The sequence below is a fragment of the Ictidomys tridecemlineatus genome, unplaced genomic scaffold (assembly GCF_052094955.1).
Source record: "Ictidomys tridecemlineatus isolate mIctTri1 unplaced genomic scaffold, mIctTri1.hap1 Scaffold_212, whole genome shotgun sequence".
In the NCBI taxonomy this organism is placed as follows: Eukaryota; Metazoa; Chordata; class Mammalia; order Rodentia; family Sciuridae; genus Ictidomys; species Ictidomys tridecemlineatus.
In genome coordinates this window covers 127195-153883 of record NW_027521824.1, presented here as the reverse complement: position 1 = coordinate 153883, position 26689 = coordinate 127195, and the positions used below count along the sequence as shown (strand labels likewise).

The 26689-nt window shown below is 48.1% G+C and overlaps 1 long non-coding RNA gene across 1 annotated transcript; it reads right to left on the bottom strand.

Moving 5' to 3' along the window:
• Positions 1-11815: 11815 nt before the first annotated feature.
• Positions 11816-14182, bottom strand: LOC144373020 (uncharacterized). The gene is made up of 2 exons (XR_013432824.1): positions 14100-14182; positions 11816-12178 (listed from the first exon to the last, which is right to left on the bottom strand). It is a non-coding gene; the product is annotated as an uncharacterized LOC144373020 (long non-coding RNA).
• Positions 14183-26689: the final 12507 nt, after the last annotated feature.

Sequence of the window (26689 nt, the reverse complement as noted above, 5' to 3'; positions counted from 1 at the left end):
TCTAAGGATATGGTTCTGCATCAACTTTTAATTCAAGCATTTCTTTTCTGTTTGGATAATTTTTAACAGCTTTATAGAACTATGATTGACCATCTGCATACAGTTGGGAATCTTTTGACCCTATGAATACGTGATGCATTTTTAAGATTAACTTGCCTGACCAGTAAGAGACACCCATTCAAAACAGGCAGGAAGATGGCTTCTGTTTACAGTGGATAGCTCAGGCAGTCAATTAGCTTATCAGACTATTTTTCTTTCTGAAGTCTATGGAAAGGGCTAAATAGCTGGTCAGTGTGTGTATGTTCTTATCTCATCGATGCAGAATCAGAATGTGAATCATCACACAGGGAGGCAGCAGTCCTGGTCCTAAGGAAAGGCAAACAAAGTCTCTAGAAGCCCCTTTGGCTGATCGGTGTTAGACACTGTTTAAAATCACATCACCCTTAGTGACAAGCAGGAGAACGTGCACGCACATGTGTATGTGTTTGGGCGCGCGCGCATGCTTACCTGCACAAGTCTTCTTTCCCATACCATTTGGAAGCCTGTGGGATATCTATGTCTTCTTTCATCAAGAAGTAATGCACTTTTTTAATCCTACAAAAACACTCATAGGGCTCCAAGATATTTATGTGTGCACGTGTGATATTCTTGTGTGTGTGTGTGTATAATATACAAAAGAATGTTGAGCTGAGCACATTGGCACACGCCTGTAATCCCAGCACTTGGAGGCTGGGGTAGGAGGATTGCAAGTTCAAAGCCAGCCTCAGCAACTTAGCAAGCCCCTGTCTCAAGGCGGGGGGTGGGGGGTGGGGGAGGGGGGACTGGGGATGTTGCAAAGTGGTTAAGCTCCCTGAGTTCCGTTGTACCCACCTCTATAAGAATATGTAATGCAACTATGTTTGAATAGAAAAAAAAAATGAGTACTATCAGAATGATAAGTTGCTTGTTAAGAAGAATACAACTCTGTGTCCTGACAGGGGGTAAAGTCCAGAATATATTGGCTGAAATGTGTCCACCATGAGTTACATGAAAGCCTTGTGACTGGTTTTCAGTTCCATGTATGTATAGAGATCTACCTTAAGTAGATTTGGAAGACATGGATAATTCACTTGTCAGATTTCGCCTCAAAAATCCCTTCAATCACCCACCAAGTGGCTTAAATATAATTTGGGGTTTCTATACTTGGGTTTGTGTGCATATACTCATATGTATATTTGGACAGACGGAACCTTTATTTATGTGTAAATATGCCACGTAAGCCATGTACATATTCTGTTCAGTGCTTTCTTATTATCCTTCCTCAAATGAGAATCTGTATTTGAGTTCTAGAAAATGCAGTGTGCACGTGGCCAGCTCTGCTGCAGGATCCTTGGTCCCAGGGGACCCACCAGGAAAGGCACCTATGGCTCTGCTGATGGTGGCAACCTCTAGGGAGCCGGGCTGGAGGTGGAGGGGCAGGGCTCCCCTCCATGCCTGATGCATTCCCACAAGTAAAAAGCAGTTTAGTTCCTGTGCTGACGTTTTCTCCCTTCCAGAACCTTCTCTTGGAGCTGCCTATGTTTCTGATGCCCAGTACAACAGGAACGTTCTATTCTAAATTTCCCCTCAGGCTATCAGGTAATTTAATCATCTAGCTGTCCACTTGTCCACCTTAAGTTCTAGAGGTTGAGACAAACCTGGAGGCATTCTTTCTACAGAAACTTTTCAGAGGGGTCTAGGTACGGCACATAATTTGGGTAAAACCCAAGAGTGTTTTGTTCTGTGGTGCTGGGAGTCGACCCAGAGACAGGCCTGTGCTAGGCAAGTGCTCCACCATGGACTGCAGCCCAGCCCCTGAGCCTGGTGGTTTGGGTTAAGTTCTAAGAGCACAGTGTCCCACGTGCAGGAAGCATCTGGTCAGTTAAGAGCAGATCGGGGGTAATGGACACCACCAGGGCCAGGAGATGGAGTGCCCAAGCTGGACGCACATGGCCACCTTTCTTCCTAGCCAGCGTTACCTGGACTGCAAAAGAGGGCTTCTCTTTTCCCTTCTGTCACATCCTAATGCTACCCACACATTCACTCCTTTCCTGGGAATCCAGCATTTTCTATCTCCCCCTAAAGTTTTAACTAAGACCAAGCCCTTGGCTAGAGTAAGGAAAAACCCTCTCTTACATCAGCGCTCGGTGTCAGGGTCTCCAAAAGCAACAAACACCTCATGTGCCCAGACTGCCAAGCAGGAGTGGGGGACTGTCCCACCCTGCAGGGATCTGGTGTGTGGCAGCCACATCTGTCCTGAGTATACTGCGTTGAGACAGGCTGTGCACATTTTCACATTGGACTCAGCCACGCCCACATGGCATTAGGTCACTGTAACTGAGGGTTCACCTTGTCAGTCTCTGGTTCAGAGTGTTCTCTTATTACTGTCACACAACTCCGTGAAGAAGGTGCTAAAGCTGGCTGTCCACCAAGTGTGCTTTGAGATATGATCATCGTCTTGATGTTTTCTGTTAGTGTTTTATAGTTTGAGCTAAAGTGATATCACCCCTGCTCCTGAGAACCTAAAGGGCATGTGACCCATCACGAGTCTTATTTATTTATTTGTTTATTTACCCGTTTATTTGGCAGTGCTGGGGCTGGAACCCAGGACCTGGTGCGTGCTTGGTACTGCTCTACCACTGAGCTGCCGTCCCAGCCCCGGCCCCTGTTCATCTTAGCACAGAAGTTTGAGTGTTATATAACTCCTGCTCAGTGGTTATGACCACCTTTACTGTTTTTCCTCTCCAGACTTTACCATTTTTATAATCACTGGGCCATGCGGATGGCCACGTACTTCTTCATCTGTGTCAACCTCTCTCTTGCCCTGTTTGAGGAACCGGTGCTGTTTCTGCTACCATTCTTGGTAAGCATTAGATAAAAGATGTTCAACCAGACCTTGTCACCAGTGAGTGGGGCCCCTTGCTTCTCCCTTGTTTTCCTCAAATGTCAACAAATAGGAATTTGACTTTATTTTTTTCTTGCTGGGGCTTCAGAGAATTCTGCTTGTTGGCTAATGTGCCAATCATAAGGGATTTTGAGGGCAATGGAACTTCAGAATAAGCTGCTGAATTTGTAAAATGAATCAATTTTTGAATCCCGTCAATATGATGTCTCAGGGTAAGCTACAACAAATATATGTTTATTCAGTGCAACGTGTTTGTTTCCTTCAAGAAAATGTTTCCTGATACATATAGGCCAGGAGCCAAAACCTGGAGACTTTCTCAGTTAAGAGAAGCCAGGAACTTTGTGTTTCATTGGAGAGTTTCTGCCTAAATCTCAGAAGCTAAACCTCAATGACACGATCTGATAGTGGGTTTATTGAAGAATGTCCCCCATTCCTAAAATGATAGTATGGACCATATCCCGCTAGGCCAAGGGTACTTTTGGCTTCTGCCTTCTATTTGATGATATTTTCCCCTCTCTGCTCCCCCCAGCTCACTCTTGAAAGGCCTTCTGTTCTGCCAGCCATAGTGACATCTGCTGGCGGACATGGGAAGTCACAAATCTGGGGGACCCTCTCAACCAAACCTTGTTAATGCTGCCATTTATCACAGGGGCAGGGGTGCGGGCTCTGGAGGGCTGGGTGTCCTGTCATTTCTCCCATACCCTCTCCCAAGATAGCAACCATGTCTCAAGCAGCCAGTTCCCACCTTCCATTCACAGAACTGAAAGTCAGGCAGATGCAAACCCCAATGCTAGCGTGGGCCCTGGAGAAGAAGCCACCACTCCAGGTGACAATAGACTTGACTGGATGCTTGGGGACTGAAGCAAGGCAGTTCTCACCAACCTCTGCACCCTCCTCATTTTTAGCAGGCCTCTGCCTGCGGCTAGGAGAGGAGTGGAGCTCTGTCCCCCACCTGGCCCCGCTGTCTCAGCGCTGCTTTAGGGGCAAACTTGCAACTAGGTGAGTTGAAAGGGTTTATTCCAACTCAGAGTTTCTTTTCTTCTGATCTAACACAGGAGATGTCCACTTTGCATTTCTTAGAAGTTCATGGTGTCCTAAGAACTCCACTTCACTTTGGCTACTCAAAGTGGGGTGGCTTGGTCAGCAGCACCAGCATTCCCGCTCAGAGCTTGTCAGAAACACTGCCACTCAGAGGTGCTGGAGTTTTGCACTGATAGAAGCCACCTTTGAAACAAGCCCCAAGGCCATACCTTCACACACCCAAGTTCATGTGCTTGTATTCCACACTGGGTTCCTCACCTGGGCGCCCTTGGCCCATCAGGCCATATCCTTCTTAGTCTGTAGAGGTCTTCCTCATGCAGTGTAGACATTCAGCAGCACCCATGGCCTCTACCTGAGTTTTGCACCAGCACCCCTGACTTGTGATAACATGAAAGGTCTCCAGGCATTGTAAAATGACCCAAGGGGAGGGGGAAAGTCACCTGTGTTGAGACCCATCACCTTCAGGGTCACCTGAGACCTTGTTACAAACACACATTCTCAGACTCCGCACCAGATTGGCAAAACCAGGAACTCCAGTGGGGCCCAGGAAATTGGTTAACTCTCTGTGAGACACAGGCACTCTGAGATGGAAGAGGACTCGGGAAAGGCCCTGCAGTGAATCACTATTTGGTGACAGACCAGTCACAGGGGCCACAGCATGACCAAGAGGTTGCAGGATGCGGGTGATAAAGAGCCCAAAGCAGTAGCCACCTGGGAGGGTTTGCAGCCAACACTTCCCCCTGTGCTATCTCCATGACCTTGGCCAAGTGACCTGATCTTTCAGTGCCTCAGTTGTCACCTATGGAAAATGGGGACAACCAAAGCACTGTTCCTCTTGCAACTATTGAGGGATGAGGAAGCTTTTATGATAAGGTGCTTAGAAGAGTGCTTGGCTCCAAGACCTTCGGACAAGTCAACTAACTGGTCTTGTCTTCACCATCACTGGCCTGTCTTGCCCCCGACTGTTCCCCTACAAGCCACCCAGGCATGTGCTTCATTCTCTGCCACATCCTCAGCAGGAAGTCCTGCCTGGCCTGGACCAGGCTCTCAATGAACATCGGTGGAGAAAGGCATTGCAGTGCCCATGAGGACATGAGGACACCAGCAGAAGCCCTCTGTCTCAGGTGCTTGAACTTTGCTGTGGATCCTGTATGTTCTGGAAAGGGACCCCAGCTTCCTAGATCCGATTCTATTAGAAGGTGTCCTTCCAAATGTGGCAACAGAGCAAAGGTGAGCTTCTCCATCTGTGTGGATTAGATGGGACCTCAGGTAGATCTGCAGGCTGTTGTAAACAACAGTCAATCAACATACGCTTAGAAAATCATGGAAAGACTAAAGATGGGGGCGGGATGCTTCACAGATGCTGTGTGTTTTCTTCCTCTACTTCTAGGATTCTATCTACCCACCTCCTGAAGTCAGGCATACAACTATCCCCATTTCAGATATGCAAACACTGAGGTCCCAAGAGGTTACAGAACAAGCCCAAGCTCATTGTCTAGTAAGCAGTGAAAGTGTTCTTCTCATGCTGGTCTCTGATTCCAAACCCACACCTGCCTTTCTTCCCAGGGTACTTCCTGGTGTGCACGCAGGGATGACATGCATTAAGATTGGGAGGACAATCCTAATTTCAAACTTTCTACCTCACGTTATGCTGAAGACAATCCTAAGCAGCAGAGCATGTGTCTTATTTGGTTTAAAAACTCCATCTCTGGTAGTAATGAGATCTCTCTGCCACAGCCCCGCCAGACAGCCATTTGGAACCAGAGGAGTGTGGAGAAAGAGTGATCACAGAAGTGTGGAAAAAGAGGACATAATTCAGGAAAGTGAAATACAAAGAAGCAAGAGCTGAATATACTAGAACAGACAGGATCAGCAGAAAGAGCTCAGCTGAGAGAGGCCTGGAGCAGGGCTGGGGCGAGCCAGTGCATTCCACGGGTATTGATGAAGTTCTGCTGTGTGCCTGGCACTATGCTGAGAAGTAGATGCTGCATTGAGTACAGTCTCTGACCTTGCCCTGCTAAAGATCCCAGTCTGGGGATTCAAAGCTGGATGACATTGTCCATCACTATGCCATTTCTTCACACCCCAGCTGACCTAGAGCCCCCAGCACCATGGCCCATTTGCCTACAGTGAAGGCCAGCAGCAGAATCCTGCCATGGCTGGCAGGAGTGGTTGGAGAACCCCTAGCTCTCTCACCTGTAGGAAGGGTTCTATTAATAACATGATTTACATGAACCTCCAGCACTCCTTATCAGAACTGTGTTTACTCACTTAGTGACAACAACTGGCTGGTACACCCTGTCTTCCAGTTCCTAATCACTTCCTGTTCTCACCTGGAGTTTTCTAGCATCGCCTTCCAAGAAACTACTTGCTAACAAATCTGGATCACAGAGTCCCCACACTCAGGGAAGCCAGAGCATGAAAGAAGGTTCTAGAAAGATGTACAGTGATCCAAGTCTATCTGGCCATTTTGTGCCTGAATTTATAGTACTCCTTGGCTTCTCTGACTGCCCTGATAAGTTTAGGAGAAAACACAAGCCATATTTTGGCATGTAAAATGCATTCAGGCCGAGTCACTTTCACACAACCTACCAAGTAGGGGTAGAATGAATTTTAAGTACAACAGAATGCCGAATTCCTACTCATTCCAGTGAAGACATGCTGCAAATAAGACTTAGAAGATGTGCTGCAAACAAGACTTAGAAAAGTGTCCTCAGAGAAGATTCTATCATTCTGCATTTGCTTCTGAAAGTTGAAGCACACAGTTCTAATGAGCCCAGGAAGAGGTTGATACCCAGTTGAGTTGGCATATGATGTGCCAGAGCTCAGGACTTCAAGGCTGCTGTCTGGTGGTTCCCGGGCTCTTCTGGTCCTCACCTTCACTCAGTGTCTTTTTGTTGGTGATGTAGTTCAGCAATGGATTACTGGCCCAGAGACTTGTTCAGTATTGCTCAGCAGTAGTAAAACACTGTCACCAGTTGTAGGTAGCCAACTCCAGGTGAGAAACTTGATAGATGTTAATGCTCACGGCTTCAAACCGGCAAGCTGCCCCTCAGTGATCATGCTCTCTAAAATATACACCATGCTAAATTGTGTGAAAGAATTCTATGTCTAGCCAAACCACAGGAGCTCTCAAAAGCCAGCCCAATAACATTTAGAGGATTCACTCTCCAAAGCAAGCTTGCCAATGCCTGAGCGCCCACACACTCTATTGACGCCAACCTCACCTCCTTTTAGAATGCACACATCCAGCAAGATATCATCGCCTGTGGTGGTTGAGCGGCCTTTCCAATGGACAAGGTAGATGTGAATGTATCACGTGAATAAATCAGCATTCACCAACAACTGGAAGAAAAAAATTCACTCTGTGTTATATGATGATGGAGCTGCTCTGTGATCTAGACCATCCCACTCTCCTGCATCCTCTCTGTTTGCCTCTGCCTGGATGGACCTCCAACTCAGCCCAGAAGGATGTGTCCTTTCTAGTCAGAAGCCCTGTCATGGCTTCCAGTTCCAGGCCCTGATTCCTGGTTAACTGCAGCCAGAGCTCACTTTCAAGGTAGTCTCTTCAGATCCCTTCCCTACCCTAACCACAGTGTGGGCTCTGGCCCCACCCTGACTCTCTACACCACCATTCTACATTATTGTCTTCTTCTCCCTCATTGTGACCCAGGACTACCCATGACCATGACCAACTGTTGAACCAGTGCCTCAGAGGGTAGAAATGACCAGAGATTGCTAACTTGAAGATTTCACAGATAGTTAATGAGACATCCTGACTAGTCAAATGACATAAGAGGAAGTCAATGAATTCTAACCTCAAGGGAAAATCCTACAGTACACTGGCTGTCAAAATCAGCTACACACTGGAGCCACCTGGGAGCTGTGCATAGTACTGATTGCTGGACTACCCACTAGCCCTGGGCTGATGAAATGGCTCTGGGCTAAGATGGGACACTGGGGTTTGTAAATTACCAGTTGAGTATAATGTAAAGCAAACTTTGAGAACACTGCTTTTTCCCCACATGAAGAACTGTGTGCAAACAGATGCAGAATTACACAAATCTGCAGCATAAGTCTCCTTGAGATCCATAGATTAAATGCACTGCAGTGACCAGCACCCTGGCTAGGAACACCACCAGCCCCCTGGAAGCCTCCTATTTCCACCTTCCAGGTGATCACAGCCCTGCCATCCAAGCATGGAGGAGTCCTCCCTGCTGAGAGATTTCAGTGTGGAGAATGGAGAGCCCCTCTCTCCTTGGAGTCCCTGCTTTGACAACAAGTGCACTGGAGAAGTTTCAATCAAGTGGGAAGCACATGGGCAGGCTCCCTAGATGAGGCCCTATTGAAGGGAATCTACATTTCCAATGGAACAGATGTTTCAGAGAGAAACTGAGAGTGCCGGCTCTGAGAAGCGGTTCCACTTCATGCAGCTTCAACCAGAAACAAACCTCAATGTGCTTACAGGGAACAAGACCGTTCCTTCAATTGGAAGCTGCCTGCACAAAATGCTTCTGTTCTGCACTTCCAAGCTTTTCTCAGCCAGCACGTTCAGACGACGTGAAAGTGCAAATTGTGCTACCCCGAGATCCCTTGGGACATCACCAATATTCACGTGGAACATTGGACGGTTGACAAGATTAATGGCCCAGAGTTTTATTGAAATATTTTTCTCAAATTTTTTGAAAACTCACTGGAAATGAAGGTACCCATGAGCAACAAACTCTGCTTTATACAAGACACAGAAACTTCTAAGTAAAGCCCATAACTGCTGGCTCTAAGAAGGATTCCAATTGCTACTAGTTCAACCAAGCCCAAATCCCAATATGCTCTCTAGAAACACATTTACATCCTGCAATTGAAGCTGTTTGTATACCCTGCTTCTCTTCTGCACTTCACACTCTTCTCATTGAGCACATTCAGAGAACAGTTCAGGCTCAATATCCAAAGTGTGCTAGCAGGAGAGCCCTTGTACCTTGGAGCACTTGCTCAGAGAGGAAGTGATAGGACTGATGGGTGGGTCAATACCTCAAAGATTCTTTGGAATCCATTCCTCAAACGGATTCTGAAAACTATCTTGAAGTTGCATGAGCCTGTCTGCAATGACCTCTGCTTAATATTGAGTGCATAGATGGTTCCAAGTGAAATGGTGCCATCAGCTCTGACAAGAGGTTCTGCTTCCTGCATGTTCAACCAAGGAAAACCCGCCACGTGTTTACTGAGAACAAATCTACTTTGTGCACAAACTTTTTCTGTTTGCCCCCTACAAATGCATCTCAGGATGCACATTCAGAACACATTTCCTGCAAAAAACATGAGAAAGTATCATTGCAAAAGTCCACTCTGGTCTAGCATCACCAACATTGATTAGGAAATGAATTGCACAAGTTTCATCTTATCTCCTTGGTCTCCTTCTTCTAAAAACTCATTGAAACTGCAGGTACCTGACAGTAACCAACTTGCCATTGACCAAGAGCACAGTTGCTTCCAATGGAAACTGGGCCTGCCAGCTCTCAGAAGCCATTGGATTTAAGGCTACTCCAGCCAGATACAAAGCTCAATGGGCACGAAGAGAAAAAAGTCATTTCCTAATATGAAAGCTGCTTGCCAAAATTCTTCTGTTTTGCACTTCCAAAATATTTTCAGGAAGCACACTCAGAGCACAGTTTCAGCCCATATGCAAAGAGTGCTAGCAAGAGAGCCCTTGGACCTAGGTTCAGCAACTGGAGGAGAACTGTGGGCCCACTGGGAAGAGCAATTGCCCAAGGTTGATTGAAATCCATTGCTCAATTGTTTGTCACAGAATTCACTTGAAATCCAAGCGCCTGCCTGCATTGAACTCGCATTGACCAAATGTACAGATGGTTCAGAGGGAAACTTCCACCTCTGAGAAGCGGTGGTTCTTCATGCTAGTTTAAGTAGTGACAAACCCCAATGTGCTCACTGAGAACAAAATGAGCTCCTGAATGTTGAAGCTGCTGAGAGACTGCTTTACTTTTGCACTCCCAAACTACTCTCAGCAAGCACATTCAGAGCGGAGATCAGGCCCAAAATACAATGTTGGCTGGCAAGAGAGTCCTTGTGCCCAGGATCACCAATTTTGAGAAGCCAATGAGGACTGCTGAAAAGATCAATTCCACGGAATTCCATGGAAATCTACTCATCAGACCTTTCTGAGAACACTTAAAAAGAAGGTTTCTGCATGCAAGGAACTCTTGGTGATAGATGGCAATGTTTGCCAAATGCAAACATGCCTACCAGCTCTGAGAAGCCATTCTCATTCACACTGCTTCAACCAGGGAAAAATCTCCATGTGCTCACTGAGAACAAGTTAGCTTGTGCTACTTGAAGCTGCTTCTGCAAACAGCTTCACTTCTGCACTTCTAAACTGTTCTCATCAAGCACATTCAGAGCACAGTTCAGGCATGAAACACAAAGTGTGACAGAAAGAGATCACCAACTTGCAGGAGGAAAGAGGACCAGTTGCTAAGGTTCGTTCTCCAAAGTCTCACTGACATCCATTTGTCACACTTGTTTACCACATACAGTTGAAGTACAGGTGCCCACATGAGTGAACTGTTTTGGATCAATGGCACAAAAGCTTCAATGTGAAAGCATGCCTGTCACCTGTAAGAAGCAGTTTTGCTTTCTTCTAGCTCACACAGGAAAAACACCATGTGCCCACTTACAACAAAGTTAGTCCTGCAAGTTGAAACTGCTTGCAGCAAATGGATTCCATTCCCCACTTGCAGCCATCAGTGGTTGACAGATGGCACAGAGGCTTCAATGTGAAACTGTGAATGCCAATCATTACAAGTGCTTCTGACACTCTAGTTCAACCAGGGACAGCCTAAAGTGCTCAACGAGAACACACTTTGTTCCTGCAAGTGGAAGCAGCTTGCACGAACTGCTTCAGTTAGAAAATTCCAAGTTCTCAGCAACCACATTCAGAGCACAGTTCTGGCCCCATAGAAAATGGGTCCTACCAAGAGGATCCCTTACCTATGATCACCTTCATAAGGTAGCTTCCCATCTTCTGTGTGGAAGTGTGTTTCTCCTTGGCCCTTACACTGTTGTGGAGACCACTAGGAGTTCAGCTTTGTGCAGGATCATCTGACCTGGACTTTTTGCAAGACCTGTACAAGCCCTCACACATGCTCAGATGCTACAGGACTTTTCAGACCAGTCCAGGCAATAGTAGGCATCCATTCATTGTCTGCAGTCTACAGATTCCTAGATGCATGGCATTCATTACCATCAAATGCAGAATTTTCATCAAAAACTATATATATATCATTCCAATCTGAATCAAGAAAATCGGAAATATCTCCAAATCCAAAGAGTGGATCCCCATTGTGATGCTACCAGTGGAAAATTCCACAGCTGACCTCATGGGATGGTTCACAGTCAAAACACAGCTGCATGAAAAATATTACATGACATGACCTTCCTGCTATGTGAAAAGTGGCATGTGAAGTACACATGCATGTCTTCCTCAGACATGGGTTCATTTGCAAGATACCTTGTGCAATTGAAAATACCCCAAAATGGGAGAAATCAGAACCACGTCTCCAAAGTATTTCAGCAGGGACCAACTCCATCTGTCTATCTATCTCTCAGTGAGTGTGTGCGCTCTTGTGTGTGTTTGTGTGTCTTTGTTTGTGTTTGTACCATGATACTTGATACTTCATTGCCCCCATTGGAAAACTGACTCAGATAATGCCATCTGCCAAACTCCTAAATACCGAAGTTCTTGCTGATAGAATGAAACATTCCTTCCTGTTGGTTTGGATGTGTCTGTTAGGAAACACTGCTACATTTAGTATACTCAAATAATCAGAGTAGATCAGGTAACAAAAACATATATATTTTAAAATAATAATATATTAATGGAAACAAAAAATATAGGATAGAGTAACAACTGTGTTACTAACAAGGTCAAAGACAATGGCAAACTATAGATTCAAACTTTGAAGCAAATAGTAATCAATGTAAATATTCCTGGGCTGCCTCAGCCCCGCCCAGGCACACAGCAGCAGATTTTTGCAAGCATCCTCAGGAGGGCTGGAACCTTCTTTGCAGGACGAGAGGGAGGTTGAGGCTGGATCCACTCATCATTCTTTTGGGAGAGGCTCCTTTTCCTTAGCACGAAGTTGGATTTTTTGTGAGGGTTCTTTGCGTAAAATACGTTGGCCTGCGCTGGAATCCTCAGCTCTGGGGAGAGAGGGGTGTACAAAAAGAAGGTGGCACTCAGGAGGTGCTCCCTAGGACACCCCAACATCTGAGAGCCTGTGCCAGAAAAGGCCAGAGCCACACACCTGAGAGCTCTCCAATTCAGCACCAATACCAACAAGACAGCCTCCACAGTCCTCCCTGAGGAAGAACTAAGCAGAGCACTTCAACACACCTAATGTCTGTCCTACCAAAGGCTTTGGAATCCAGAACATCTCAGGTCCTCTTGCATCTGCCAAAGCACACCACTAGATTTACATCTGAAATCTCCCACAAAAGGCTCCTGTGCCGAAGATTCAGTCCCCACATGAGCCATCTTCATAGGTGGGTTTGGAGGGAAGCATTGGATGGTGAGTGCTCTGATGTCAACATGAAATTCTCATTCAAGATGAATACACTACTGGGAGGTGGGAGGGACTGGAAGAAAGGTTGAGCATGGTTGGAGGAAGACCTAAACATGGTTGCGCCCTGGGCAACAGTACCTTGTTCCTGTTGGCTCCACTGAATCCTCATTCTCCAAGTAGAGATCCTCCTCCTCCTCTCCATCTTTCTCTCTCTCCCTCTCTGCCACCCTCGTTCTCTCTCTCCCAGTCTATGCCTGTGTGGCAAGGGCTGAGGAGCTCTCCACTGCCACACACTAGAGCTTTATGGACAGCCTCAGTGCACAACCAAAGAGAAAGCTATGAAACCCAGAGAAAAGGCCTAGGATTCCTCCTCTGAGTTATTTTCCTCAAGTATGGCCACAGTGAGGACAGGCTGACCAGCACGGATACCACATTAGAGCCATGCTTCTGTGTTGGTGGAGCCTGCCTCCATGTGAACCAGGCTTCTGAGAATGGAGGCCACATTCCAAATGCTGCCCTACTGAGAACAATGGTTCCAAAGACCAGCAAAGGGACTGCTTCCCTCCAACATGGTGTATGGCCCAGTGGTGCCATGACCCCGAGTGGGGGAATACAACAGCCTGCTTCTCCTTCCTCTGAACACCTGTTTCCTGTCACCCTCCTCTAACCTAGAGCCTGTTCTCCATCCCTTATGGGTTGGATGTGGGGATCTCTGCCATGAATTTCTTAGGCTACCAAGGCCCCACACAGACTTCCTCTTCCATAGACTCTACTAACCTAACAGAAGGTTAAGATAGGAGACAAGTGATCCCAGAACTCATTGGGATGGTGGTCTTCAGTGTACATAGGCTGGGATAATGGATGCTGTGGTGTTTGGCTCACAAAAACCAACCAACCAACCAACAAAAAAGCACTGGCATTATTATCAGATGAGCTCTGTGGCTACGTGCTCAGGAAGCCCTCATCTGACTTTAGTTAGGGATCACAACCTGGCTATTGTGATCACTCCTTGGCAAGTGGACTCAGGTGCGGAAGACCATGGAATTTATGCAAAAACAAATGATTCAGGCTGTCTCCCAAGCTGTGTTTTCTTCCCAATTTCATCCTGTTACTGCTTGCTAGAATCCTGGCAATGCTCTGCCCAGGCAGTGGATTTCTGGTCACACAAAAGGCTTTCAATAGTACTGCTTCAGTCCACAAAATGCCAGTTCCATCGTTAGCCCATGCATTCCCACGTTTCTTTGAAACCACTCCTATCCAAGACCATGAAAGCATACTGCTCCTGGAAAGAGGCTTTCCTCCTCACTCCTCAATGATGTCAGCTTTGTATGCCTGTTCATGTCCTGGGCAGGTCACCTGGTGTGGAGCCACAATATCCACTGGGGTACACTATTAGACCTCAAGAACTTCCACCAGCAGAAGTGCAGTTGTCTTTGTGCAAGAACCCAACACACCCTGTTGGAGTGTTCTTGGGGGTCAGAGACTACTCTTTGGTGCTAAGAGTTGACCTGAGTCCACATCCTGACCCTTGCTCTCTGACATCTGATTGTCTCACTTACTCTGACGGTGAGAGATGATTTGGCCCAGCTCATAATCCTCCGGTTTCTCCTGAGTAAGCAAGTGTAGGTCGAGGGCGCTGCGGATGACAACAGGAGCCCTATCCTGGCAGGTCACCTGGAGCAGCATGGGAGACAGGCCTTCAGGAAATGGGCCTTGAAGTGACTACTCAAGGGCAGTGGGCAGGGGCATTCTGGAGGCACCTCCACTCTAAATACAAGGGCAACATCCATGACCCTACTACCTGAGGGTGACCTCCTGCGCATCGTGTAGGCTCTTCCCATAGGCTACTAGCCCAATCCTTGTACATAGGACTTCCTGGGCTTGCCATTGCTTTTTGTGGAGCTGCACTCCTCTCGAAGTGAAAGGACTCAACTACTTGCATACAGATGCAATCTCATCCCACAAGTTGGGAGGAATGGGACAATAGCCTCCAAGATCCCAGGTCTGCCCGAGGATGCAGGCGGCATTGGGAATGGCCTAGGCACAAAACCTAGAGGCTTTGGTCTGGATTGCCAGGGCCAAAAACAGACCCAGGAACATGACCACACACAGGAGTGCTGAAACATAGCCACAAGAGCTCCTGGCCTCCAGAGGCTCAGTGCTGGCTGGGATGTAGGAGGGCACCTCATCCGGCAAGCGTGGTCATTGGGTTACCTGGACATTTAGTGTGCTTGCTCCAAATCCATATCGACTCTGCAGAGAGACTCTCTCAGCTCCTTGTTCAAGGAACATGCAGAACCTCACACTGCTGTCCTCCTCCATAGACGTCAGCATCCCATACAAGGGAACCTGCAACCTAGGTCCTATCCTATTCTCATCTGTCACCCATACCTGCCCCTGCCCTTCTGGACTGCATGCTGCCACCTGACACACAGACTCCCTCAGATATGGCAGTGGACAAGCTGCTGCTCTCCCTCATCTCAGCTCCAGCCCTTCACACTGACCTCTCCCTTCTTGATTCCCCTCTATCCTCCTGATCATCCAGAAGCTCCAAATTCAAGAGGGTATGAGTAGTCCATGGTATTGGACTAGTGTCTGTTCCCCACCCAGGTGTAAGCACCAGGGGACACCCCTGCTCCCAGGCTTACCAAAACAGTCTTGGCCATCTTTGGACTTTGTGTTTCTAAGTGGACACGAATTAAGCAGGTGTCTCCCACCTGCTTGTGGGAAAGCGGCCTGGAGGACTTGCAGGTTGATTCTGAGAACTGTGGGGGATGGAACATCAGCAAACCCAGAAACAGAAAGCCACCCCAGCCTGTCAGTTGGCTCTATGGGCTTCTAGCACATATGTCCAGGTGCTCAGGCTTCTTATTTCCCCAGGTGGGAGTGGAATGGCAGCACAAGTACAGCTTGAATAAGGTAGGTGTTTACCTCCTTTCCCTTGACCTGAGGGCGTTTCCTCACGATAAAATATTTTATTCCCGGATTCATGGACAGACACACCAGTGAGTGGTCAGAGACCTTGATTTCTGCAGAGCGAAGTGGAGAGAATTGTTAGGTGGCACTCAAGGATTATACAACAAAACACCCACAACCCCTGAGAGTCTCTGCCAGGCCCACCACACTTTGGTATTTTGGGGACAAGGCCCACTTTCTCTTGGCTGTGAGTTATCCTGAGCCCACTGTGCATCATGTCTCCCCACTGTCTGATTGTCCTACTTACTCTCATCCTCAGACATCATACTCAGCAGCTCAAAGTTGTCCACATCCTCATGCTGCAACAAATTTTGGTCCAAGGCCCTGCGGATGAGGCTTGTCACCGTCTCCTTACAGGTCACCTGGATCAGGGTGGGACAAATGTCATCAGAGAATGGCTTTTAGAGGAGCTACCCAGAAGACTGTGGTCAAACATTCAGGAGAAAAAGAGGCAGATGCACTGAAAATTTTGGTCCTGACTGCCACTACACAAAACAGACTCAGATACAAGAGTGTGCACTTGTGTGCTTCATGACAGCTTTGAGAGGCCCTGGCCTCTGGAAGCTCGGTGCGGGTCTGGTTGTAATGATGAACTGGACTCAGCACTGGCAGTCACTGAACATGTCTCCTCTGCAGCTGGACACCTGCAGCATTAGTGTGTCTACTGCACATCCATAGAAATTCTGCCCAGAACCCCTTTAGCTCCATATTTACATACATGCAAAGGCTAACATTCCGAAGCTTTGGCATGACCCCCCAGGTGATCCCGACCCCAAATTCCTACACCTAGTCATGCTAAGGAGGTTCTCTTCCCTGCCACCAGGAACACATCCCCTCCTACACATTTGACAAATCACTGCCACCTCCTCTGCTCCAACCTCACTCATTGAGAATACCAAGTTCTAGGCACTGCAGCCTACACCCTAGACATATCTGTGCCTTCATCTGTCCACAGCACTTCCGTCTGCACTTCTGGCCTGCAAATGCAAAACCCACAATACACAGGCCCACTCACCACTGGAGCTGGGCATGCTGAGGCTCTCCCTCCTCAGGTCAAGCCCTTAAGACAGACCTCTCTCTTCTTTATTTCCCACCATAGCCCCAGAGTTGGCTGTGTCTCCTGCCTTCCGTTGTGTGGACACCCAGAGGCAGCCCTGCTGTCGGGCTTACCAGGATGCACTTTGTCTCCCTCAGGCTCTGTCCCTCTAGGAGGACGTGAACAAAGTGGCTGTCTTCCACCTGCTCGCTGGAGTGAAGCAGTGAGGAGCTGCTACTGGTGACTTTTCTCATGCAGCACTCATTGCTTTGGGTGGCCTGGGGCAATGGTCCTGCAGCCACCGCAGAGCTGCTGCTCACAGCTGCTGGGGTCCTGGATGCCACTGCCACAGAAGGCTCCAAGAACTGTGGGGGATGACAACATCAGCAAAGCCCAGCAACTGCACCCCACCCAGCCTGGCAGTTGGTTCTGTGGGCATTCTACAACATCCATCCAGAACCTGAGGTTCTTGTCCCCTGGAAGGATGTGGAGTGGCACCAGGAATAAAGACTGAAGAAGGTGGCTGTTTACCTCATTTGGCTTGACCGTCAACGACTTGCTGGCAGCTGTTTCCCGAAGAATAAAGTTATAATCCACTCCTCCATCGAGGTCGTAATATACTTTCCCATCAGCAGGGATCCTCAGCTCTGGAGAGGCAGGGGCAGAGGCGTGGTAGGTGACAATCAAGGAATATACTACCCAACATCCCCCACAACTGAGAACCTCTGCCAGCTCAGGTCTCACACACAGACCTGAGAGCCCCCGAATCCAGCTACTGTTCCACCAAAGACTCCCCACTGATTCCTCCCTGAGGACCCTCTATGCACAGGAGGTCCACTACAGGAACACCTTTCAAGGAAATAGCCCCTTGTACCCCAGACCCTCTTAGTTCATGTTGGACCCACCAAAGACAAACAGCTAGACTTTGTATCTGGATTGGTCGCCAAAGACTCATGTGTTCAAGGTTTTCTCCCCACTGCAGCAATGTTCACAGGTGGGTTTGGGGAAAAGCACTTGATGGTGGGTGCCTCCACCTTGCCAGTGGATTCATCCACTCATACAAAGCTACACTAATTTGAGGGTGTGGTTTGCAGGTGTGTTGAGCGTGGGTGGAGGATGTCCACAGCAGGGCTGTGCCATCCAGAGCAATATATTTCTCTTGAGTTCCCCACTTCTGCATTTCCTCCTCATGAGTATAATTCTCATTCACATTTTTAATCAATTTATTGTTATACTTCTTGTTTGGCTTGTGTTACTCCTTCTTGTTCTTGTTCTTCTTCATCTTCTCCTCATGCTTCTTCTTATAGTCATCTTGACCTTCTTATTCATGGTCTCTTCCTTCAACTTATTTTCATTTTTCTATTCCTCCTTCTCCTCCTCCTCGTCCTCCTCCTCGTCCTCCTCCTCGTCCTCCTCCTCGTCCTCCTCTTCCTCCCCCTCCTCATCCTCCTCCTCCTCCTTCTTCTTTCCTCCCTCCCTCCCCCCCTCTCTCTCCAAGAAGGGTTTACAAGCTGTGAAGGGTTCTATTATACCACACACTTCTCTCTAGAAATGGCCTCTGGTCCTAAGTGGACTCAGTTTGCAAGGAATAGAAAGATTGGAAGCCAGAAATGATTGTTCATTGAACTGCTTTTCTCATGTACTCGTCTAGGTCAGGAAAGGCTGCCAAAGTAGGCATCCTGTGGTTGTCTGTCTTCTTTAACACAAGACAAAGAAGCCTGTGTTCTTGGCCCCTTGTGGATAATAGCTTTGCAATGCCTCCTCAGGCCAAGGAAAGAACACATGATAGGCAGGTCCACAGCCCCTGGAGAACATGAAGAACCTGCAGATTTATGCCCCATCATTACACTTTGTTTTGTGCACAAGTCCCACCATACTCTTCCTGGGCATTGGGTCAATGCACACTGTGTTTTGGCTCCCAGTTATCCTGAGCCCACTGTGACTCACTGCTCCCTACCCTCTGATGGTTCCACTTACTCTGATGGTTCGAGACAATTTGCAGAAGTTCGTAGTTTTCTGGATCCTCCTGCTGGAGCAAGTGTGCATCTAAGGCCCTGCGGATGATGACTTGAGTGCTGTCCTGGCAGGTCACCTGAGCAGGGTTGGAGAAGGCTCATCAGAGAGGGAATTTGGGAGTAGCTACCCAGAGGACAGTGCTCAAGGACAATCAGAGACAAGAGAGCTCTCAACACAAGGGCACCATCTTGTTACCCTGCTACCTGAGGCCTTCATGTGATCATGTGGGGTCTTCCTATGAGCCTCTAGTCCAATCTTGGTACAAGAGTTTGCTTCAACCTGCTATGCCCTACAGGGACAAGGGAATAAGGACCAAAAGGCTTTGTACAGACACACTCTACTCCCATCAAGATGGGAGGAATGGTCCAGTGGACTTCCATATCCCTGCTCTGGTCTGGGATGCAGCTGTATTTTTGTGTGGACCAGGCACAAACCCTAGGTGTTTTGGTCCTGACAGCCAGGGCACAACACACACTAGGACTCTTTAATGATAGGCATGGAAGCTGCTGGGCTCGAGAGTGTCAGTGCTTGCTGGGGTGTCAGGAGGTTTGGACTCAGCAGGTGCCGTGGTTCAACATGGCTCCCCTGGAGGTGGACACCAGAGTCTCATGATGGATACTCCACACCCAGGAAAATTCTGCAGAGAGAGCCGCTAAATCTCTATTCACATACATGCAAACTAGGACACTAATGGGCCCCTCCAAGGCCCCCAGTTGTCTGTGACCCACACCTATCCACCCTAATCATTCTACAATGGCTCCCTTCCCTTCAACCAGCAACATATCCCCTCCCACACACAAGAAAATGACTGCCAACTCCTGTGCTTCAACCTCCACGGTTCAATATACTCCTCCTCAATACCGAGGTCAGTAGAGGATGGCCTGTACCCTCGATATTTCTCTGACCTCCTCTGAACCCAGCACTCACTCCTGCTCTTCTGACCTGCACACCCCAAAACACGCCGGCCCACTCGCACCCAGACCTGGCATGCTGCTGCTCTCCCGCCTCCCTCTTCCTCATTTTATGCTCTCCTTCCTGACCTTCCAGAAGCTCTAGTTCAAGAAGACAGGCCTAGTCCAAGGTGTTTGCTGTGGACTCGGTCTTCCCCACTGTGGGCTCCCAGGAGACTCCCCTGCTCGAAGACTCACCAGGATGCTCCTATACTGTGTTGTCATTTCATTTTACAGGTAGACGTGAATGAGGCACCTGCCTCTCACCCGCCTGTTGTACTGGGGCCGTGGGGAGTACCGAGTGGAGACCCCTGATGTCCTGGACTCCGGCTCTGCCCCTTCACAGGGAGAAGGCTCTGGCTCTGGGGTTGGCTGAGGAGCTGATACAGGAACTGAGCTTGTAGCTAGAGGAGAAAAGATGCCAACATGACTGCCTTGCCCTGACCTTCCCACAGACAGACAATACCCCTGCTGCCAGGAAGAACTCAGGCCCTTAGCCCACACAGGACCTCTTTGCAGACTGGGGTCACTTCCTGAATGGACAAAGGCTTATCCTAATTTCCAGCCCAACACCATGCATACAGACTCCCTGCAGTGGGACAAGAGTCGGACCTCTCCTCATATACCCTTAGGTACTCACCCCGGTCCGCCTGGCTCTCAGGCGCTGCCTGGCTTGATATGCCATCTTCAGTTGTGGCCAGGAGGTGGTATGTTTGATGCTCCAGGTACAAACCAACCAGCAAGAGCCCCATATATGGCAGCAGCTGCTGCAGACTCAGAGAGCCTGGAGGCTGATGGGAAGCCTCGGTGTAGAAGTTAATCCAGGTCCCCAGGAAGGAAGGTGAGGCACTGTGGGGAGGCAGGTGTGGAGTCAGCAAAACCCTGGCCTTGCCTTCGCCATGGCCTCCAGAGAAAACCTCTGACCCTACACTTCTGAACTGTCCCTGGTTCTGAACACACCAGTCCACCTCAGACCAGACACAGTGGCTGTACAGGCAGGGACAGGACAGGTTGCCACAGGCAAAGAACCTTCAACGAAGGAGCGTTAGATCCATGATATGACCAGCTCTCCCCTCCTCTGGGCAGGCCTGACACTCTTCTTCCTCTTGGCTACATGCTCTCCAACCTGGAATGCACCTTCCAGGAGTGTCTGTCCTCCTGCCCACTCTTCTCAGGGCTCAAGAGACACCTCCTCCCCTGGCATGGGCTGCAATGCTACCTCATTCTCTGTGAGCTCTCACTGAGTCCCCCTGAGTAGCGGTGGACCTCTCTTTTCCCATGAGTGCAGACCACATCTCTGTGGCCCTGGGGGAGAACAGGGAGGTGTGGTGTGGGGGGATCCATTGTCCCAGGGGCTTCCCCAGTGGACCATGACTACCTACAACTCCCCGCCTTACCCCTCCTACTGTTGAAGCCCCACACCTTACACTGCAGGCAGAACACATAATTGGGGAGAGCAGTCTTTCCTCAGCCTTCCCAAGTCAAATCACCTTGCAGGTCCCTATTCTGGAAACAGGAGCCCACCCTCTTGACCCCAAGCCCATTCTATGTTGAAGTTGTTCCAGGGGTCCACCATAGTCACTGAAGAGGACAACGTGCAGTTATGCCTCATGGAGTCAGGGATGCAGTCCCATGTAGGATATGTACTCATGGCACCTGCGGTTTGAGGCTGACCCCCATGAAAAGGGACACAATGGTGGTCATTTGCACTCCATTTTTCACTGAATTATGAAATGTGACTGGAAACGTGTTTTCACACAGTGGGTGCTTTCTCCATGTTCATCAGTGAATGAGCCCAAACTGCTGATTCCCACATCTCTCTGGGTGTGGGAGCTGCCATGTCCAAAGCCCCTGTCCAGCTATGTCCCAGCTAGGACGCTCTGTCCCACTATGTATACTAACATGTCTTTATTAACCCAAAAGTGCTTTTCCCAAGGCCTGAGTTTTGAGACACCTCTGGCACAGATCTACGTTCTTCAAGAAGCCAATATCACACCAGAAAGACCACCTGGCCTCGCTGAGTCCACCTGGGAATGAGCTCAGTGCACACCATTGAGCTGTGGTGCCAGGTGTGTGGGGACTGCTCCACAGACCTCTGTGGATCAGCTGGAGTCAGGATGGTTTCTCTGCCTAAGAGGGAAAGTTCACTCCCCTTGCAAGGCTGTGGCAGACACCTCCAGGACTCGTCCCATTCGGGGCTGAAATTCCACTATGAGTGTGGTCCTCTATCTCATTAGGTATCACAAACCTTTGGGTCCCTGAGAGGTACATGGCAGCCCCAAGACCCAGGCATGAGGGGGCTACACACTTGGGCTTGGTGGTCTGGTGCTTACCTTGGGAACAAGAGATCCAGCACCTGCTGGGTGGGGATGGAATCCCAGGAGATTAACCCCATGTTGCTGCTGAAATGTAGGTTTCTCCCACAAATGACAGGCAGGAGCTCATTCCTAAGCTGGTCCTGCCTGTAAGGTTCAAGGCTCGGTACCCTGAAAGGCTCCTCCATGTTCTCATCATTTTCACCCTGGGTTGGGACCAAGAATGGTGGGTTCAAAATGGAAATGGTGACAAACAGAAAAATGACTTGTGCCAATACACTAGAGTCAAAGCACAATGGGACAGTTCCCATCAGTACACACACACACACACACACACACACACACACACACACAGTCAGAATAAAAGTCCTGGGCCATTCATCAGGGATCAGACTAGAGGGCCTGCTGGGCTCACCTGCCCTGTGCTACTCACTGTTACTCTTGAGCTCCTCTGCGACAATTGCCAGAGGATCTGGCGTCTAAGTTGAAGCCTCATCCAGTGCATCCACAAAAGGGCTAGTTGGCCCCCCTGAGATTCCTGGGAGCCTGAGGCTCGGCATTGTTTGCAAGGACAGGGGAACATCCTTCTCACTCCAGTTTCTCCAACCAAATGAGCTTGGTCAGTTAAGTGGGTGCCTGGATACCAGGGTTCTATGTTCTGTTTGATCCATTGTCAAGGCAATGATGTCATTTCCTGTGCCTATACCTGAGCCTCTTTTCACATAAGATCACTTTCAAAAGCCCTATGGGCTGCTGATTTCTCCTCCATGCCTACCCATCTCAGGTGTGCATGTGTTCACCAACAAGTACCCAAATACCCCCACCAGCATCTGCCCTGCTTGGTGCCTCTAGAGTTCCAGCTTGGAGCCTTCAAAAATGCATTCACAACCAGTCCTTCCCTCTCAGCAGCCTTTGGACCCTGGTCCCATCATTGTGCAACTCATGGTGTGCCCAGTCTTTTCTGGAAAGTAGGGTAGCATCTAATCAGGGATTGGTGTCTCTGATTCATACATAGCATATGGTTTCTATGAAATCCAGTGAGGGAGCAGGAGTAATGAAGCTGATTGCACAGATGACCTCAGGGAATACTGACAGGCTAAATGAAAAATATGTTCCAGCTAACCATTGGTATTTGGGCTTCTCAGCCCAGTCCTGTTTTTAAAAAAGGTGCAGACGGGCAGTGTTCATTAAAAAAAGTCTACCATTTAAAAGTGGGTAATTTAAATGGCATCTAGTTACACATCTGCTAGAATGGTCTGGCAACATATGAATTTCATTCTAACAACAACAACAAAACATAGAAAAAAACATAGACATAAAGATAAAACCTTGTCTTCACCAGGATGCCTAGAAATAGGTTTTATTTGGCTCATGCAAATATCTTTCAATAGAACTTCTAATTTCTGAATGAACTCATTCAATTTTATAATGTCTGAAACCCTCTGTGAGCATGGGAAGCACTGCTGACAAGACACCAGAGGGCCAGAGCACTTGTGCCCCCTACAGGGGTGTCTCTTGGCTATCACCAAAGACCGTTCCCCTCCCGGGGCAGCTGAGAGCAAGCTGGGCCTTGGAGCAAGGATTAGTGTTTAGGTATAGACTATGCAAGCAAAGGACAATGTCTTTAATAAAACTAAAATTAAAAAGTCACATTGAAAAATTTTTAAAAAGAAGAAGAAAATAAGGTCAAGTAGAGGAACGGGCAGAGGCATCCAGAGGAAGCCCATTTTCACAGGAGAAAATCCCCCAGTGAAAAGCATCAGAATAGATACCAAGAAAAATACCAACAAAAACAGTGTGCTCCCACTATGTATCTACTCCACATGCAAAAGTTAGAAAGCTAGATAATAGAATCCTGGCCACAGGTAGAGCTATTCAGAAGAGCCACCTGGCAGTGCTTAGTCAAAGAAGTAAACATGCACACTTTGATCTAAAAATGCCACCTGTGTGTAAACCAGGTGGTGCTTAAGCAGTTTCACAAGGGGACATGCACAGGGAAATTTATCCTCAGGTTCCTTATAGAGTTGTCTGTGCTTACAGAAGGTTGAGGGCTGTCAGGATGCCCACAATTGGGAAAGTGAAATGCTTAAAAGGTAATGGATGCCAACCTGGATATATTAATAGAAATCAATGAAAAACAATAGATTTACATGACAGTAAAATCCCTGAGTTCAAGTTCTTGCTAGCCTACCTACCAACAATCATGCTTGGTTAAGACACTGACATACTTCAAGGCAAAAAAAGGAGAAAATATAATGTCATTATTACTTTTCTTAAAAGCAAATAAGGAAATGGTAATATTTACCCAGCCATGACCTGTTATGCATAATATGTGAGATTATTGTGGACATGTTGGTAAATGATGATCTACTCAGATACGTTCGGTGACTCACCAAATGCAGAGGTCCATGAAGAATTACCGTCTCTACACATGAATTCATCGTCAAAAGCCTTGAGACAACAGGGGCTTCACAAAATGGCTTCTTGGCCAACTTGATGAGTGCGTCCTCGGACAATGCTTCCACCTGAAAGATGTCACCAACTTGTTCTCATTCACATTTCCACAGTGCCACAAAAAAGAAACAAAGTCTGATACTCTATTGAGTGAATCCTCAAGTGGACCAAACACCATACTTCCTTCCATATTTTAGAATTAACAAATGCAACTTCAACTCAATAACTTGCATTAGGCAACATGCAACCACAACCTTCCCCTGAGCCAGGGAAGCTGACCCTTCTCTGAATTCAGGAGGTCCTGGCCCCACCAGCATAAACACGAAGTTGACACAAACCTGGCACTTTGATTCTGTGAATTATGGTCAGGACTGATGAGTCAGCTTTGTTGGGATAACTGCTAAAGGAGGACTGTGTATCCCTTAATTTTCTAGCCGATGGCCTCTGGAAAGAGCCATTTATCCTGGTTTAAGGCCTTACTTTTAACGTGTGCGGCCTATTCTCAGCCATAGTGGCCTCTTGTTTTCTTTACATTTAATGTTTCATAAAAGCAAATGGCTCCGAAGCCCCTGAGACAGGTGAATGTCCCTGTTAGCTGCCTGCATTTGGAATTTATCAAAGATCTTTACACGGAGACTCTTTTCTGTCAATTCCAATCTTGAATCACAGAAGTGCTCCTCACAGGGGAGGACACTAGGGTGGCCTCTCCATGCTGTCCCCTACCTGTGCGTATGGCAGGCTCCCTGGGGCACCTGAACACCTGGGGCAGCTGTGCAGGAGCTGGGAGGGGGAGCTGAAGCGGGGCTGGCAGGCTGGCTTGTTCACCCACTTTGTCTCCAAACTTAGGAAGCTAGACCTGGAAGGTGTGCATGGGGAGTAGGTTTTCTGAAGCTCTCTTATTTAAGGCTGCGATTTTTCCTGGGGACATCCTGGACTGAACCCTAACCACCTCCCTGCCCCCTGATTCTGCCTCAGCTTTCATCTGACCCAGGTGCTGCCCCCTAGGGGAGCCTGGGGAAGCTGCACCTCTCTCCCTCCTTGGTTCCTCTTGGGAAAGGAAGGCTGCACCAGGGTAGCAGAGGCAGATGAATTCCAGCTCTGCTAGAACCTTCCTGGGTGAGGAGTGGTGTGTGATGGGGATGCTGAGAAATAAAGTCTCTCCGGTGAGGCCCTAAAGAGGATCGCACTCGTTTCGCTGAAATGCGGGTGACAGGGTCTCTCTCTCCCCCCAAGGCAGGATCTTTGTCTGGGTTTATGATGTCGTCATTCTAATCAACGCCATGTTAATTGCCCTGGATGAGAAGAACCCCTTCATCTCCTAGCAGAGTGGCTTTTCCTTTCTCTGTAGTTCTTGAGATCCTCCTGAAGTTCTACACGCATGAGCCCAGAGCCTATTTTGAAAGGAAGCAGTTCTGGAACTGGTGAGTGTGTGTCCTAGGGAGGGGACAGGGGACTTCCTGTCACAGTTCAGAGACATGGCTGCAGGTCTCCAAGCTCCACCTGTGTAGAGGCATCTTATAACGAGCTCTTGGAGGGGAACCCTCTGTGTGGGTAAAGGCCGAACTTCCCAAAGTCAATTTGAACTGTCTAATTAAAATGAGAACCACAGACCTTGACATCCTGGTTGGGAAGGATCTTTAAAAGAAGGAAGCCCAATGTTTTTCTCTACTTTCTCACAATACTTCTTTTTTTAAAAAAAAATTTTGTTCTTTTTAGTTATAAATGACAGTACAGTGTATTTGGACCTATACATACATGGAGTATAATCTCCCATTCTTGTGGTTGAACTTAGTGGTATGGAGTTCCACTGGTCATGTATGCATATATGAACTTAGGAAAGTTACGTCCGATTCCTTCTACTGTCTTTCCCATTCCCAGCCCCTCCCTTCCCCCCACTCTGCCCTGTCCAACCTGGTGATTCACCCCTATCCCACCTATGGTCACTCACAATACTTCTGACACCAAGTGTGGGTTATTTTTTCTCACACCTACCAACTCTCTGGTCGTCAATTTTGTGTCCTGCAATTCAATTAAATTTGGACACAATTTGTCCACAGTTAGCATCAAATACCACAGGTTGAGGGCTGAGCCAAGACTGAGGACAGTCCCCAAGACTGTCCTCTCTCCAGACACCAACTGCATGTCCACATTAACACCTGTGCTGCTGACTGATCGCCTATAAATCAGAGGTGACCAGAAAAACACTTCGGTTACTAGATTTCTGGTTGTTGTACAAGGGTACAGCTCAGGTCAGCCAGACTGAGAGGTACAGGGTGCAGGAAAAGGGGTGCGCAGCTCCCATACCCTCTCCAGGTGTGCCCTTCCATGCCCCTCAGTAACCCAGAAGCTCCCCCAACACTATTGTTATTTTTGTGGAGGCTTCGTTATGTGTGCATGACGGA